Source organism: Corvus moneduloides, chromosome 2, assembly GCF_009650955.1.
Source record: "Corvus moneduloides isolate bCorMon1 chromosome 2, bCorMon1.pri, whole genome shotgun sequence".
Lineage (NCBI taxonomy): Eukaryota > Metazoa > Chordata > Aves > Passeriformes > Corvidae > Corvus > Corvus moneduloides.
Genome location: NC_045477.1, coordinates 69,015,491 through 69,029,608, shown reverse-complemented (window position 1 = coordinate 69,029,608; position 14,118 = coordinate 69,015,491).

The following is a 14,118-nucleotide window of genomic DNA, read 5'->3' as shown; positions in this document are numbered from 1 at the left end:
TATTCATCAGGTTGATTCTTACATAGATGAAGTAATAACTTGATCTTAAAAAAAGTTTGAGCACCCAAAGTTTTTCAGTAAAAAGAAACATGTTGATTTTTTTCTAGCTCTTCTTTAAAGACCAGTTCAACACCCTCCTTCCACTATATTTTCCAGAACCAAATTCATTATCCTCAATGTGGTTTCACCATTAACAGACACAGAGGTAAGGTAACAAATAAAATGTACTCATGACTTGAGCTGTTTTCTTTTAAGCTTCCACAGACTTTGCGAATCTTTTCTGTAAAGAAACATGAGCTGATAATTCCTGGCTCCCAGAAAAGCTCTCTAACCCTCTTTTATGTGATACAGTTTCTTCCAAGAAGGGTAGTAGGGAAACTAAGTAGTGTAGTTTATAATTACCTTGTATTTGTACGACATTCCTGCAGTTTAACCAGTAGCAGGGCCAGTCACAGGACTCTGGCCCTATGATCTAAGCCTACAATGCATTTTATGTTAATTGTTAAGTGAAGTAGGGGTGGGAGCCCAAATGTCCTCTCTTGCAGATATGGTGCCCTGAGTACTACCCTTGTAGACTCATGATCACTTTTCTTCTGTGTCTCTGCTAGTGGAGATAGCCTTCAGTTACCAGAAGCTGGATGCACTTTGATCTATGTTCCTAACGTAAAAATCATATTGGTTTTATTGTTTTTATTGTTTGTATTGGATTTTTTATGTGTGTGCAAACACCAAAGGGAGTGAAACAGAAAAAAAAAAGGAAGATATGTGACTGCTAAATCACACTAAGAGTGAAGACCAGAAGTAACCCCCTGTGATTAACTTTGGTAGCTGCAGGCACATGAAAATATCTATAACATATGGAAACTGAATTTTGCTTATCGTTTATTGACTCAAAAGAATACTGCTTAGAGAGTCAAGTAAAGAGAGTTTGACTGAGCCTTCAGGAAATTGTAGAAGCACTGAAACTTCACCAGTTCTGTATGATTAGGGATTACAGAAAAATTATCCCCTTTTTCTTGGCAGAAGCTGTAATTGTGAGGTAATGTAAGTTCTTTAAAGCTGTTCACAAATCCTCAAGCAGATCTGGATCAACAAATACTGGAATTCTCCCAAACACAGGGAGAAACAGCAGGCTCTCACAGGGTGCCAGTTTGTTGCCTGATTAGCCTGGTCCTTGCCTCTGTTTTCAGCAAACACCTCAGGTGCACTAGCAGGGATTTCAGCTGGATTTGACCTTTGCATCTTTCTGTGATCTGCCTGAGAGGCAAGTCTCCCGGCACAGCATGTACACAACACAAGGCAAAACACTGCAGAAATTACAGTGTTCATCATTTTCTCTATCCCAGACCACAGGCATTATGCCTTTTTCCATTTCCCAGATGCTGTGTGGTTTTAGATTTATGAAAAAATGCATTTTATTCTCAGTTTGAATAGTCCTTTTCTAAAGCAAAGACTTAGCTTCTTCTTGTCTCTGTCAGAGCTGGAGCCCCAGATTGACAAGCAAGAATTCAGAGTGATTATAGTGAAGCACAGACTTCTAAGGAATCTGTTTTAATAATAAGTATCCTGAAGCCAGAAACTGTAAAGCTGTAAAAAATCTACATAACAAACCTCCAAAGAGAGTGTATAAACTCAGTGTATTTTACTACATCTGCTGTGCTGTGTGGTAAATATAGAAAGGTTTTCAACTTTTTAAATTATGAAGGTCAGTTCCTATCTGACTTTGCAATAGTGATAATGCAGACATAAAAAATCTCTAATAAAAAAGCCCTCAAACCATCCTGTATCTGTAAATTCATTCTGGAGTTATTAAGAACAAAATAAGGGATTTAAAAAACATTAAAAGAGCTTTGCACCAATTTTCATACCAGTTGACAATAAGACGTATCACAGGTATGTTCTGAGTCACTTATCTCAACAAATATCTCAACAAATGACATGAAAATGCTTTATAGAATGTAATGTATCATTTCAAAGAGCTTGTCTAGGGGCTAAAAGTAAGAGCTCTGTATCCCATCCTAAAGCCCCAGATTCAGAGGTAAAAAGTTCTTTTTGCTAACATTAAAAGCCACAAAATATCAAACTGGCATTGAATCCTGACTTACTCCATGACAGATAATTTTATAAAAGATAATTGTTATGGAAGAGAGACTGGCAGAGAATTAATATTTGAAGGAAAATAAATTTAATATAACATACCAAGAGGAATATTTTAGGCTATCTCTTTGAATGGTCAAAATAAGTTTTGTTTGTGGTGGATTACAGGATAGATTTTAGTGCACAGATTGGTTTCTCATATGGCTGTGCAATTAATCACATAATTATCTCCTCTACATGACACACATGTTCTAAAATACTGTTGTCCCTCTGCTAAGCATCATCTAATTTCCAGGGCATGTGAATCAGCTTCCCTTTAGAGGGGAAACAAGTAGCATTCTCCCAGTGAAACTCCTCAAATCACGTGTGTAAAAGTGTCATACGTTTACCCAGATTATTTGCCACCCTCGGAACAGAGGCGGGCATGACCAAGTCACAGCCAAGCTGGTGTTCCATGAGCTCAGCTGACAGCAGCTCCTTGCTTTGGGTGGTGGCTCTGCCTCCATAAATAATCCTGCTGTATTAGCAAGTGTAAGAAATCCATCTCCCTTGCCTTTTGAGCCCTTGCTTTGCCACCCACCCACTACCACCCCCAAACACGCAGAGCGATTGCCTGCTGCTCGCCCACAACACGCTGTGAAAGCCCTTGAGACAGTGCCATCTAGTGCCACCTGCCTCAGAAATACAAATGCAAACACCCCTGAGCATCCCCAAAATCCCTGAACATGCTCATTAATGCTTCAGGCAAACCATGATGGCAATTTTTATCCATGGAGCACAGGGATAAATGAATGCACCAATGTGTTGTCCAAGTTCTCCCAGAGGTGACCTCTTCCCAATCCTAGATCTCCTTTCCTTCTGCCCACCAGCGCTTACCCTCATCTGGAGCAATTATTTCAGGGTCTAAGTACTTTGGTATCATTCACTAAGAAACAAACGGGCCCTTATTTATTCTACTTATCCTACCTGTGAAGCTTAATATGTTTAAAATATACGTTTTCAGATGTAAGTGCTACACAGACTGTAATATATATATATATGTATAATGTATCTATTAGGCTGTGAATGTCAGATATTTGTATTGAATATTGAAATACTGCATTTTTAAATACAGAAAATGTTGAATATTGTGCCAAAAAAAGTGCCACTAAGGAAAAGTCTTGGTAGCCTCCAGTATTGGATAATTATGGTCATTGGGTGAGCACAGTCACTGGACAACCTCTGCCAGTCACCTCAGTAAGTGATCTAGCCTAAGATGACAGGACAGATGGTCCTGGCACTGAAGATTAAGAAGGTACATTAGGTTTCAACTATTTTCAATTTCTGTAGGTCTATGAAAATACAAAGGTCCTATAAGGAGCAATTGCTCAAAATGATTAGCAGCTTGTTAAAAAAAACCCCAAATAATAAAAGAAGAACAAAAAGAGTATGTTTCAAACATTAAACTAATATTTAATGGTTTCCTACAATCAGTTGCCCAGCCTTCATATCTTGGACCACAAGATGCTGGCTTGCCTATGGAGGATGGCAGGACTATCACGAAGTGAGTCAGATGGATTAATTATTTAGTCTTTGAGAGGCCTAACATGATTTTTGGAATATTATCTTCTGTTCTGAGGGCTCTTTTCAGACAGTACATCTAGAGATTTTATGTTACCCTTCATGTTAGATCTATCTTCAAAGTCAGATGTGGAGCAGGCAGACAGTGCCACTTTTAAAAGGTTTTATTTATTTGATTTCTATGTCATGTCTCATTTTCAGAAATCTCAGAGAGTATAGAGTCCTTAAATAAGAGCATATATTGGACTGCACATCTCAACCTTTCTATATGTCACCAGAACTCTACTGTCTGCAGACACACTACTAGTAGAAACGGGAATGGTTGAAATTTTCCAACACTTTTTAACATCAAGAATTTCTTCTGGTTGCTGATACCTACCACATTATTTCCACAAGATATTTGTCTATTTGAATTTTTTTGATTATTGGTAAAAAAATTTAAAGATTTTTATGGTACACATTCTTCTAAGTTATTACTGGGAATTGGAATCTGTTTCCTTTTATTGTGGCATTCCTTTGTGATCCTAAGCAAGTAATTGAGTTAGTTTTACCCTCTAGTTTAAGAGATTTTTGCTCTTTCTCCCCACATTCGTTTCCCAGCTGAAAATGTGTGGTAATTCTAGTTCTCTGTTTCTCAAACTCAGCATAAAAGTTGAGTCATTTATTTTGGTTATTGTGGGCAAGGTGGGGTTAGAGTAAGCGTCACAGAAATGCTATCCACTCAATGTGACCCCTCAGTCAACACTGTCATTCCAATGTACAGCATCCTAAGGAAAAAGGACCTTATAATTCTGCATATAATAATTACATAATCCATATGCATTTGAGAGAAATGAAAACATAATTCTACCATGAGTAAAAACAGGTTTTCTGTGGCCCAGTATGGCTGTACTACACACAGGGGCTGTATCTGCAGGACCTGCCTGTTTCCCAGGTCACAGTTTCTGGGCTGAGAGCATTCCAGATTAATTGAGTATTTTCCTGGTGAGTGGTGAGACCCATTTAAATGAGTGAAAAAGAAAAGTTTCATAAACATTCAAGGAGCAAACATTGTCTGGTGTCTTTTTGAAAAGAATTGTCACTGGGAAATCAAGAATAAAAGATGTTTATATTGAAAAAAAACTGGTTTGATGCCTTGGAATCATGTGTTGGAAGTTTTTCAAAAATATTAAAAGAAGGTTATTGGGTATCTGCATAACCACACATTCTTCTAGCATCTTTCAGGAAAATTTGTGGGGCTATTAAGCAAAAGGAGATTGGCAGGAGCTTTCACAACTTTAAAAGAACAAAATGCTCAGTAAATTCTGAAGCATTTAAACAAAGCTGGCTGCATGAAAAGATAGCTTCAACAGTTACCTCTTGAATTCCTGAAATGCGGACTGGATCTAGTTCTCAGGTCAACCCTTTCATGCTCAATACCTATCTTGTAGTAGGCCACGGTGAAACCACAGCAGTTAATAATTTAAATGTGGTTACATTTGTCTGGGGTACAGTTTGGATATGCGCTGTGTTGGATATGGGTCCTGCTTGAGAAGTGTAGCCTTAATACTAGGGACAAATATTTTTGCGTCTATCTCAGAATTCTCAAGCAGAATTTAGTGAAGAAAGCTCTCAGAAATGACAACCCAAGAATCACAGAACTGTTGAGGTTGCAAGTGACATCTGGAGCTCATCTGGTCTACCTCTCTTGTTCAAGCTGGGCCACATATCTCCAAGGATGGAGATTCCAAAGTCTCTCTGGGCAACCTGTGCCAGTCACTGATCACTTCCACAGTAAAAAAGGGTTCTCTATTGTGCTCAGATGAAAGTTTATGTGTATTAATTTGTGTTCACTGCCTCTTTTACTGTCACTGGGTGTCACTGAGAAAATCTCATTCATAGTCTCCCTTCAGATATTTATAAACAGTGAAAAGATCACCTCAAGCCTACTCTTCCCCAGGCTAAACAGTCCTGGCTCTCTCAGCCTTTTCTCATAGAAGAGGGATTCCTGTCCTTCCGTCTTTATGGACCTTCATTGAACTGTCTCCAAGATGTCCATGTCTCTCGTCTTGGGGAGCTCAGAACTGGACACAGCTCTGTAAATGAAGTCTCACCAGGGCTGAGTAGAAGGGGAGGGTTACCTCCCTTGACCTGCTGGCAACACCCTTCCTAGTGCAGTCCAGGATACTGGAGGTCTTGTTTTTCTATGAGAGCGCATTGAAATCTTGTGTTTGGCGTATTGTCCATCAGGATCCCAAGGCCCTCCTCGCCAAAGCTGCTTTTAGTCCAGCTGACCCTCCAGCATATACTGGTGTGTGGAATGGTTCCTGTCTAGATGTTTTCAGTTCACCTGCTTGAAGTTCATGAGGTTCCCATCAGCCGATTTCTGCAGTCAACATCCCTCTGAATGACAGTGAAACCCTTCAGTATATCAGCCCTTCCCCAAAATTAAGGTATTTGGATATTAGAAAATATTTAGTACTTTCCAGTGTGAATAAGCAGGAACCTGACTGCTTGAAAGTGTCCAAATATTAACAGAAGATGACTTGAAACAGCAATTAATGTTTTCCTGCCAAAGACACTATGTATTCTTCAGGTTCTTTATCTTTGCTTTGACCCATCTGTCGTACAAGACCTTTGTCTGCTCTCTGCTGCATTTTCAGATCTTATTGCCTTCTGATTTTTGAAATCTAGAGAGCAAGAGCTATATTTCAAAAAAATAAAAGGTTTTTTATTCTTCACTGGAATAAAGCCAGGATATTTCCACATTCTTCACCAGGGAAATTAAGATAGAAAACAAAACCACCAAAGATAACCCACCATGACATTGTGGATAAAATATCCACCCAATCCATAGGAAATCATGTTTCAGTTCTCACTTCTGACTGAGTCAGGGCTGACACTTCTCTTCCCCCTTGAGTGCCCTAGTGCACAGTTTACGGCTTTAGTTTCTTTATTTGGAGCAATAAATAATGAAAAGCAGCTTCAAAAGGAGAGACTGAGAAGGATTAACTACTCCTCATCTATCCAAAACAGTGGGGGATTTGCAAATAATTCTTCAACACCTTCAGGACATTTCCTTAGCATTTTCCTGATAGTATGTTTGTGAAACTGATTTTTATTCTCCTCAACTTTTGCCTTTTAGCTACACATAGTTTGCAATGAGGGTTTGTTTAAAATGACACATTTACATGAAAAGATTAGAGTTTCTCAAACTGCTGTATTCCAGTATAAACTGTTCTCCCTGAAGAAAACCCTTATCAGCACTCCTTTTGACCTTTCCTGCTATAATTTTGCTTCTGTTGTGATCTCTTTTTTTCTTTAGTAGAGAGCAAGTAATGCACACATTCACCAAAAAACCCCAAAACATTAACTCTAAAGAATATGATTTAAATGAAAGCAAGTAAAGTGTTTTGTTTTCGGTTCTGAAGAAACAGAGTACATAACCAACTACTTGGGGTTTGTTATTTTGTCTGATTTAGCCTCAACACCTCTATCTTTATCAGGATAGGTGCAAGCGCAATAGGCCTATGGAGTGCTGGGCAAAGCCAGAACTGTTGCTATGTATCTGCTGTTCTTTTGGACCTGCAATTCTCTGCTAACTGTATCTGCAAAGAAATAAGTTTCAAAGCACTATATAAAGTCATTTTAAGGAAATCAGGACCACTGAAGCATATTGCCTGGGCTGGGGAGTCCTAACATTAGTCTCTTCTGGCTTTTGTCTTCCTTTCATGGTTACCTGTTGCAAGTACTGCAAAGTGCTAACTATAGAGAATGGAAGAGAAAACTAAACAGTGACTTTAGCAGATATGTTAAATATATTTCCATTAATTATCTAAAAAGCTAATTCTTCTTGCCAAACCTATGAAGCATCTAAGCTTTTATACTAGTTTGCCAGGGCACTGTACTGCATCTATCAGCTCCACCAGCTCTGGTTCCACTCCAGTTTTCTTCTACAAGTTTCTTTACAGAAACCAGAATTTAGAAATGACTGCCAAGTTTACTTTTACAGATTTCTCAAATTTACCTTCAGGATTCTACTGCAGTTGTAGGAAAAAAGCAAAAGAGAGACAATGAAAGACATAAGACTATTGAGTATAAATCCCTTATTTTCTTCAATATAAATAATTTTTTGGAACAAAAATCTCTCCTGAAGAATTAGGTATTCACTAGCAGAGACAGGTGCATTTATATGTCTCATGGGTAAAATAAATGAGATTCTTTTGCATTATAATGTCAGAATAAATTAAAAAAAAAAAAGAGAGAAAAGGAGAATGCCAATTTTTAGAATAAAATTCCCAAAGCAGAATGAAATTCATTAGAATATGTAAGATCTGTGGTATAATAACTGACATTCCATAACAGGCTAAAATATAGTGCAATATAATAAAACAATAGTAAAGTAATAATAGAAAAGATTATTCCATTTAGATCAACTGCTTCTTTGGGGCAGAGAGACAAGTATAACCCTTAACTGCTTTGGTTTAATCTTTTTATAAGTGAAGAGCAAGTTTTCTTTCTTTGCAATTTTCATGACGTTCCTGAGTGTTCCCTTTAGCTGGTTTTATAAAATGTAAATACAAGTTCTCACTGATAACATTGCATTACACACTTCTTTCTAAAATCTGGTGGTGTGCAAAGATATTGCTTATCAACTGTATTACCAGACAGGACTCTAAGCTGAAAAACTGTGTCCAGCATTGACTAATCATAGAGAATTGAAGTCTGCCTAATTTATGAGGAAAAAATACACACACACTATGACAAGGTAGACAGACAAAGTAATGGTGAAATTGGAGCAAGATGACTCCTGGTGCTGAGTCCCTCAATACGGATTTCTGTGGACACTTAAATGGAGCAGGGAGTAAGACAGTTAAATATAGTTTTGTTAATGTGCATGCCAAATTACTTTTGTGATATTATCCTAAAGGCAGGGAAGTAAATCAGAGGAGACTGCTGGAGGAAACAAACAGAAGATAAATCAATGGGGACAATGCTGCTTGGTTCTGACTAAAAGGATAAGATTTATGCTTCAGTGGGTTTTTCAGCAGCAGCTGAAATAAGCCTTCCAAAGAAAGGCACACACAAATTGCAGAAAGTCCCTATCTCTCTCAAGGTAGAGATTAGAAATTGAAAGTCCAGGAGTATTATAAATTACAAAGTAGATAAGACCTGGGGCAACTGTGGCTTTATTTTCAGTATTAACCCTACCTGCTCTATAGTTCAGGATAACCAGAGTCTTGAAAAGATGGGGTTTTTTAATTCCCTTAACTGTTTTTGCAGTATCAACAATCTCTGCAATTCTATTCCCTATACCTATTAACAGATCATAATGACAGATAGAGCAAGGGGCTGTGAACTTTTACAAAAATCTATTCCCTTGAAGACAGAGGCCAATTTTTTCTGATGGTTTATTTCTGAGAAAGAGTGATGTATCAACAAACCTAAGTTATGAAATTCAGCATGTGAAAAAACAAGACATTAATCAGATGTAAATTCCTAGTTGGGATTTTGTTATGCTTTTGTTAAAATCAAATAGAAATTTTGCCATGGCACTTTGTGAACTCTTGTCCGTAAGGTGCTTTTGTCTTACATGTTATTAGAGTCCTTAGGGATCACTGTCATATGACTGATGCTATATGCAATTTACATTTTGAGTGAAATTATGGAACAGGGACAGACTTAAGATTACAAAGTATGCCAGAATTCAGAGTTAGTCATTTATATGTTCTTGGATAAACTCAATTGTTTTTTTATGCCTGTTTGACTTTGAAGAAATGAAGTTGAGGAAAAAAATAACAGCCAGAAACAGCTTCATCTGTGCAATGGAAACACTTGGTTTAGTCTTCATGATGAATGTAAGTGTAGTTAGAGCAAGTTTTAAAGTTTTCTATTGACTTTCAGTTACAGAGAAGTCAAATATCAATACTTACATTCTTTAGTTCACTGTGTAATGTAAAACAAATGTTTTTCTTCTGCCTCATGAGAGCAAAATTATTCTTTCTGAAGGTGGCAAAGTCAAAAATGTTTTTCTTCATTTTACAAAATTTGTTCACTATGACAAAGAGTGAAAGAATGGGAACGTGTTAGCACGGTAAAAAATATTCTAGTTTAATGAGAGAACACTCAAATACGTGTTAGTAGTTGCAAAATTGGCAGCACTTTTGATATATCAGAATAAGCTGAGGAAAATTGTGCAAGGTACATTATTATGCATTTGTGATTATCTTACGTATAGATATCTTCTGTAGAGAGATGACACGAAAGTCCTAAAGCAGCCCCCAATGAGCCACTTTGGATCTAGAGCCACCACTTGTAGCTTTGCTTCTAAGCTGAGAAAAACTGGTCTCTTAAATATCCTGATGATAGATGCTGCATTTAGCCTGACTTTTTAGAAATGGCTTCTGGTGGAAACTGCAATTCAGAGACTTTATCTAGAGGGTAATATAGCTCTAAGCTATTATGCAAAACCTGCAGTGGGACAGGTAGTTGGTGTAATTTAAAGAACTGGAGGGGTTATTTTGTTGGGTTTTTTGGTTTTTATTTAATTTTATGAGATAGAAAGGAAGAAGATCTCATTTTGCTCCTTTCTTCATAAAACAGTCCAGTTTTCATTAAAAGTTATAATTGTCTCACAATTAGATTTGGATTAGATTTGGTAGGCTGTTTGCTTTTCCAAGCACTTAGAATCCAAAATAGCACCAGGAGTAGACAGGCAGTCATACCTCCTTTGAGTTCCCCTATTCCACCCATAACAATCCAACAGACCACAACCTCCACTAGTCTCTTGCCTCAGGAATCTGCTTTGCACTTCCTGAAACATGGAGAGAGTGGTTATTATACAATGTATCTGCCACTGGCATAAATCTATAATTAGGTTATCTACTTAAGGACATTTTCCAAATACCTCTAAACAGTTATGCCAATTACTGGCATAATTGTAAATGAATCAGAATGAGCATCAGCAAATGAATCAAACTGGAAGTTGTACAGTTTGCCTTGCTAATTATATTTCTCATAAAATAGCTGTCACGAGATGTCTGCTACCTGCTGACTGGGGAATGTGGGGAGTTTTTTATGCTAATTTTGAACACTATTAATAAATAGGATACTAAAATGGAAAAATAGAAATAGCTTCAGAGAGTGATCAAGAGTTGTCATTTTATCATATGGAACATTCCCACATGTCTAGATTTGGAAACCTGACATTGGTGGGTAAACATTTGTAGTGTGTTAGCAGAAAGTACAGATGCTTTTCTCCTTAGTTCAAACTCTCTGAATCCAGTTCCAAATAGCTTTTTCTTTTAAGCTTCCAGCCTCCAAGACAAGCAAGTTTTGATGTGACAGACTGAAGAAATATAAATACAGTCCATTGTTGGCAATTTCTTTATGCCTAGTTAAAATAAGCAGATTCTCGTGGTTTCTATCATTTTACTGTCTTCCCCTCCTTACAGTATTTCACACTTTTTGATTCTGCAATCATACAAATCAATCTTTTAAGTAGTTATTTGCCATGGAGTTTTATTGCCATCATTTACAAAGGAACTCATAAGAAACAAGCAATATAACAAACTGACAGTTAATATCACCCAGATTCATGTCATAAACATCAGAATAACCTTCATTTTGCAATTGACCCTTTCGAAAGGGCTAATACTTGACTGAAGTAATGATCTGTTCCTTCTCCCCCACTGCCAGCTGGTTCAGTCCCACACAAGATGGCAGCAAAGGCTGGTGAGGGGGTAGCAGAAGAGAGGAAGCAGAGACTAAAGCTGGTGCTGCCTCTCCTTTGGCGTTGCTTGCATAGCTGTGCAGCTCAGTGCAGCAGAAGTGCCTCACAGATGCCTCTTCAATCAACTATGCGAGTGTGGATGCGCCCTCTCCACTCCCAGGAGTCAGGGAAGTCAGCACATCTGTACCCCCTTACTACTAAACCTACAGCTCAAATAAGACACTTGTTAGCAACAATAAGGAGTGTGAGGCTCATCATTATCTCTTTTGCCTTCTGTACTGTGTTTCTTCTCAAAAGATCAGGGATTACGGCATGCACAGAGTAAGAGCAGAAGTAGAAGCATGTCTATGGATGGCTGCAAAATTTTGCTGGTTCAGAGCAGAGCTGGACTGGCAAACAGACCAAAGCTGGCAGAAGTCTGGGTGGAAGACAGTTCACATTACAGTTTGATCTGTGTAGTTATCCAGAAATTAATCTGGCCAATGGCTTTTTCCACTGTGAAGCTTTGAAAAAAGAGAGGGGATAGAATAATCAAGAGGTTCAGAAAGTTAAAGAAAAAATGCTCAAATGAACTTATTTTGCTTACTGTTGCATGAAGAAGTAAACAAAACCAAATTTGGTTCTTACCTTCCACGGTCTGTCTCAAGATGGCTCACAAACACTGAAACCAGGGAGATGATTCTTATTGTTAGTTACCCTTTTAGGATTCTGAGCACATAAGGGCACTTTGCACCCAGAGCTGTAGTCACATATTCACATCTCTAGTAGAAGTGTGGAATTTTTCTTAGAGAGCTTGCTGTGCAATCAGATCATTTAGAACCAAAATCTAGCCTCTGAGAAACCTTGTGTTAGATCTCCAGGTACACATGTCCACAAGACCCATCCAATAAACCAGGTCTCCCTCATTTTTACATTTTATACATCTCTTTTTTCTCTCTTCAAATTGAAAACTGTCTTTAGCCTACTAACAGAATTTCAGAAACACCCACACTCTGCAATATGACGCTTCAGAGAGTAAAATATCCCTAATCAAAGGTTCCCATTCTTGCTTATTTTCTTGTGCTGCTGTGGAAGATGAGCTTTGCTCAGAGAAAACAGCACATAAAGCATTTTGAGCAAAAAAACAACATCTCAAAAACCTTTGTACTTTTTGGCATATCTGTTACGCTCATTTTTATAAGCAGTTTTGCACAGGTTCACCACCTTGATATGGATATGATATCTGTGCTTTACTGGAACTTCTTTCTGCTCTGAAATACTGCCTCTGATTTTCACATACTGCAGAGCTGTGCTTTGAAAGTAAGTTGCAAAGCAGGAGAAGAAAGAATCTACTTGGAGATTAGAAGTGTCCCAAAAAGGGGAAAAAAAAGTGAGAGGAAATGAAACTCAAACTCACATAGAAGAGGCTGCGAAATATTCAGTTTTGGACAGGATCTTGGACCTCAGAATCAGTGGCAAAATTCTTGTCCTAGTTGCAATAGATCATGGTTTTCACTGCTTTTATATTCCTGACCAGTGGTAAAATGCTGTTCAGGAACAAAATCATGACTACATGAATATTCTCCTGCATTCTGTCATATAAACTATGACCTCCTGCTGCTTAAAAGCTTTTGCTCGCCATTCTGAATAAAATTAAGGAAGTTAAATGCCACAGACAAACCATTCTGCTACAGATGATTTGAAAGATGGTGAAGGTGTGTAGCCAAGGTGGTATTTACAGAGTACCATTTGCCTTTTGTTAAAAGATGATAATGTGTGTGTGCCTATCCATTATGATGTGATGCCTGACGTGTGTTAAGTATTACATTACTGGAGAACAGCATTCAAAATCACCGGAAAAGAGTTTTCAATTTATATCTCTGGCTATCAAAAATCAAGGAAATTTCATCATCTTCTGAAAACATCAGAAGAAAAAAAAATAAAAAGGGGGAAAAAAGGGTAAAAATTACAGGTCTAAAGAAAAATTGTTTGAATGAAGCATGAGAGAGGCAACGAAGGAGTTTCCAGGTGATAAATTGAAGATAGTAGAGAAGTTTGTGAAGAAAAGGAAAAACTGGGAAAACTTTCAAGTGGTAAAGGCTGAGGTGAGAGGGAGTAGGGTGAGGGCAGAACTAGTGTAGACAACAACAGAGAGAAAGAAGTATAGGAAACAGTGCTGAAGAGAAATGCAAAGTACACTGAATGGAAAAGGGACTGTGAATGTCTCAATGAAGGGAAGTGTGCAAACTGAGAACAAAGAAATGAGACACTGGCATTTCTGGAAAGAGAAAATAAGAAGATATTAAAAGCAGTAGACGGAATAAGAAATCAAGTGTGAATGCTGGCTTGGAAGAATTCTGTCAGGATGAGTGGTTGGGGAAGTGGGGTATTTCTGAAGGGATGATTTTCAGGAAGTAGCAATTCTGAGATAAGGAAGTAAAGTAGAAATATTGAAGAAATATATCATCTTCAGCTGCTCCTTCCATTTCTAGTCCTTTCTTCATGCCAGTTAGCATCATTTTCAGTTAAAGATCCTTGAACCAAAATCTCTCATATGCTTCCCTGCTTCTTTGAAAACCATCAATAATCTCTCTTCCCATCAGCCCTCTCCATTGGCTCCTATCAGCTGAGGAGGACAGAGTCTGTTCTGCCCTTACAAGTTGGGAAAAAAAATTGCAACGCTTCTTTGTAGTGTCTCATGGAAAGGGCAAATTTAACCTCATCCGTCATATCATAAAATTACAGAATGGTTTGGGTTGGAAGGGATGTAA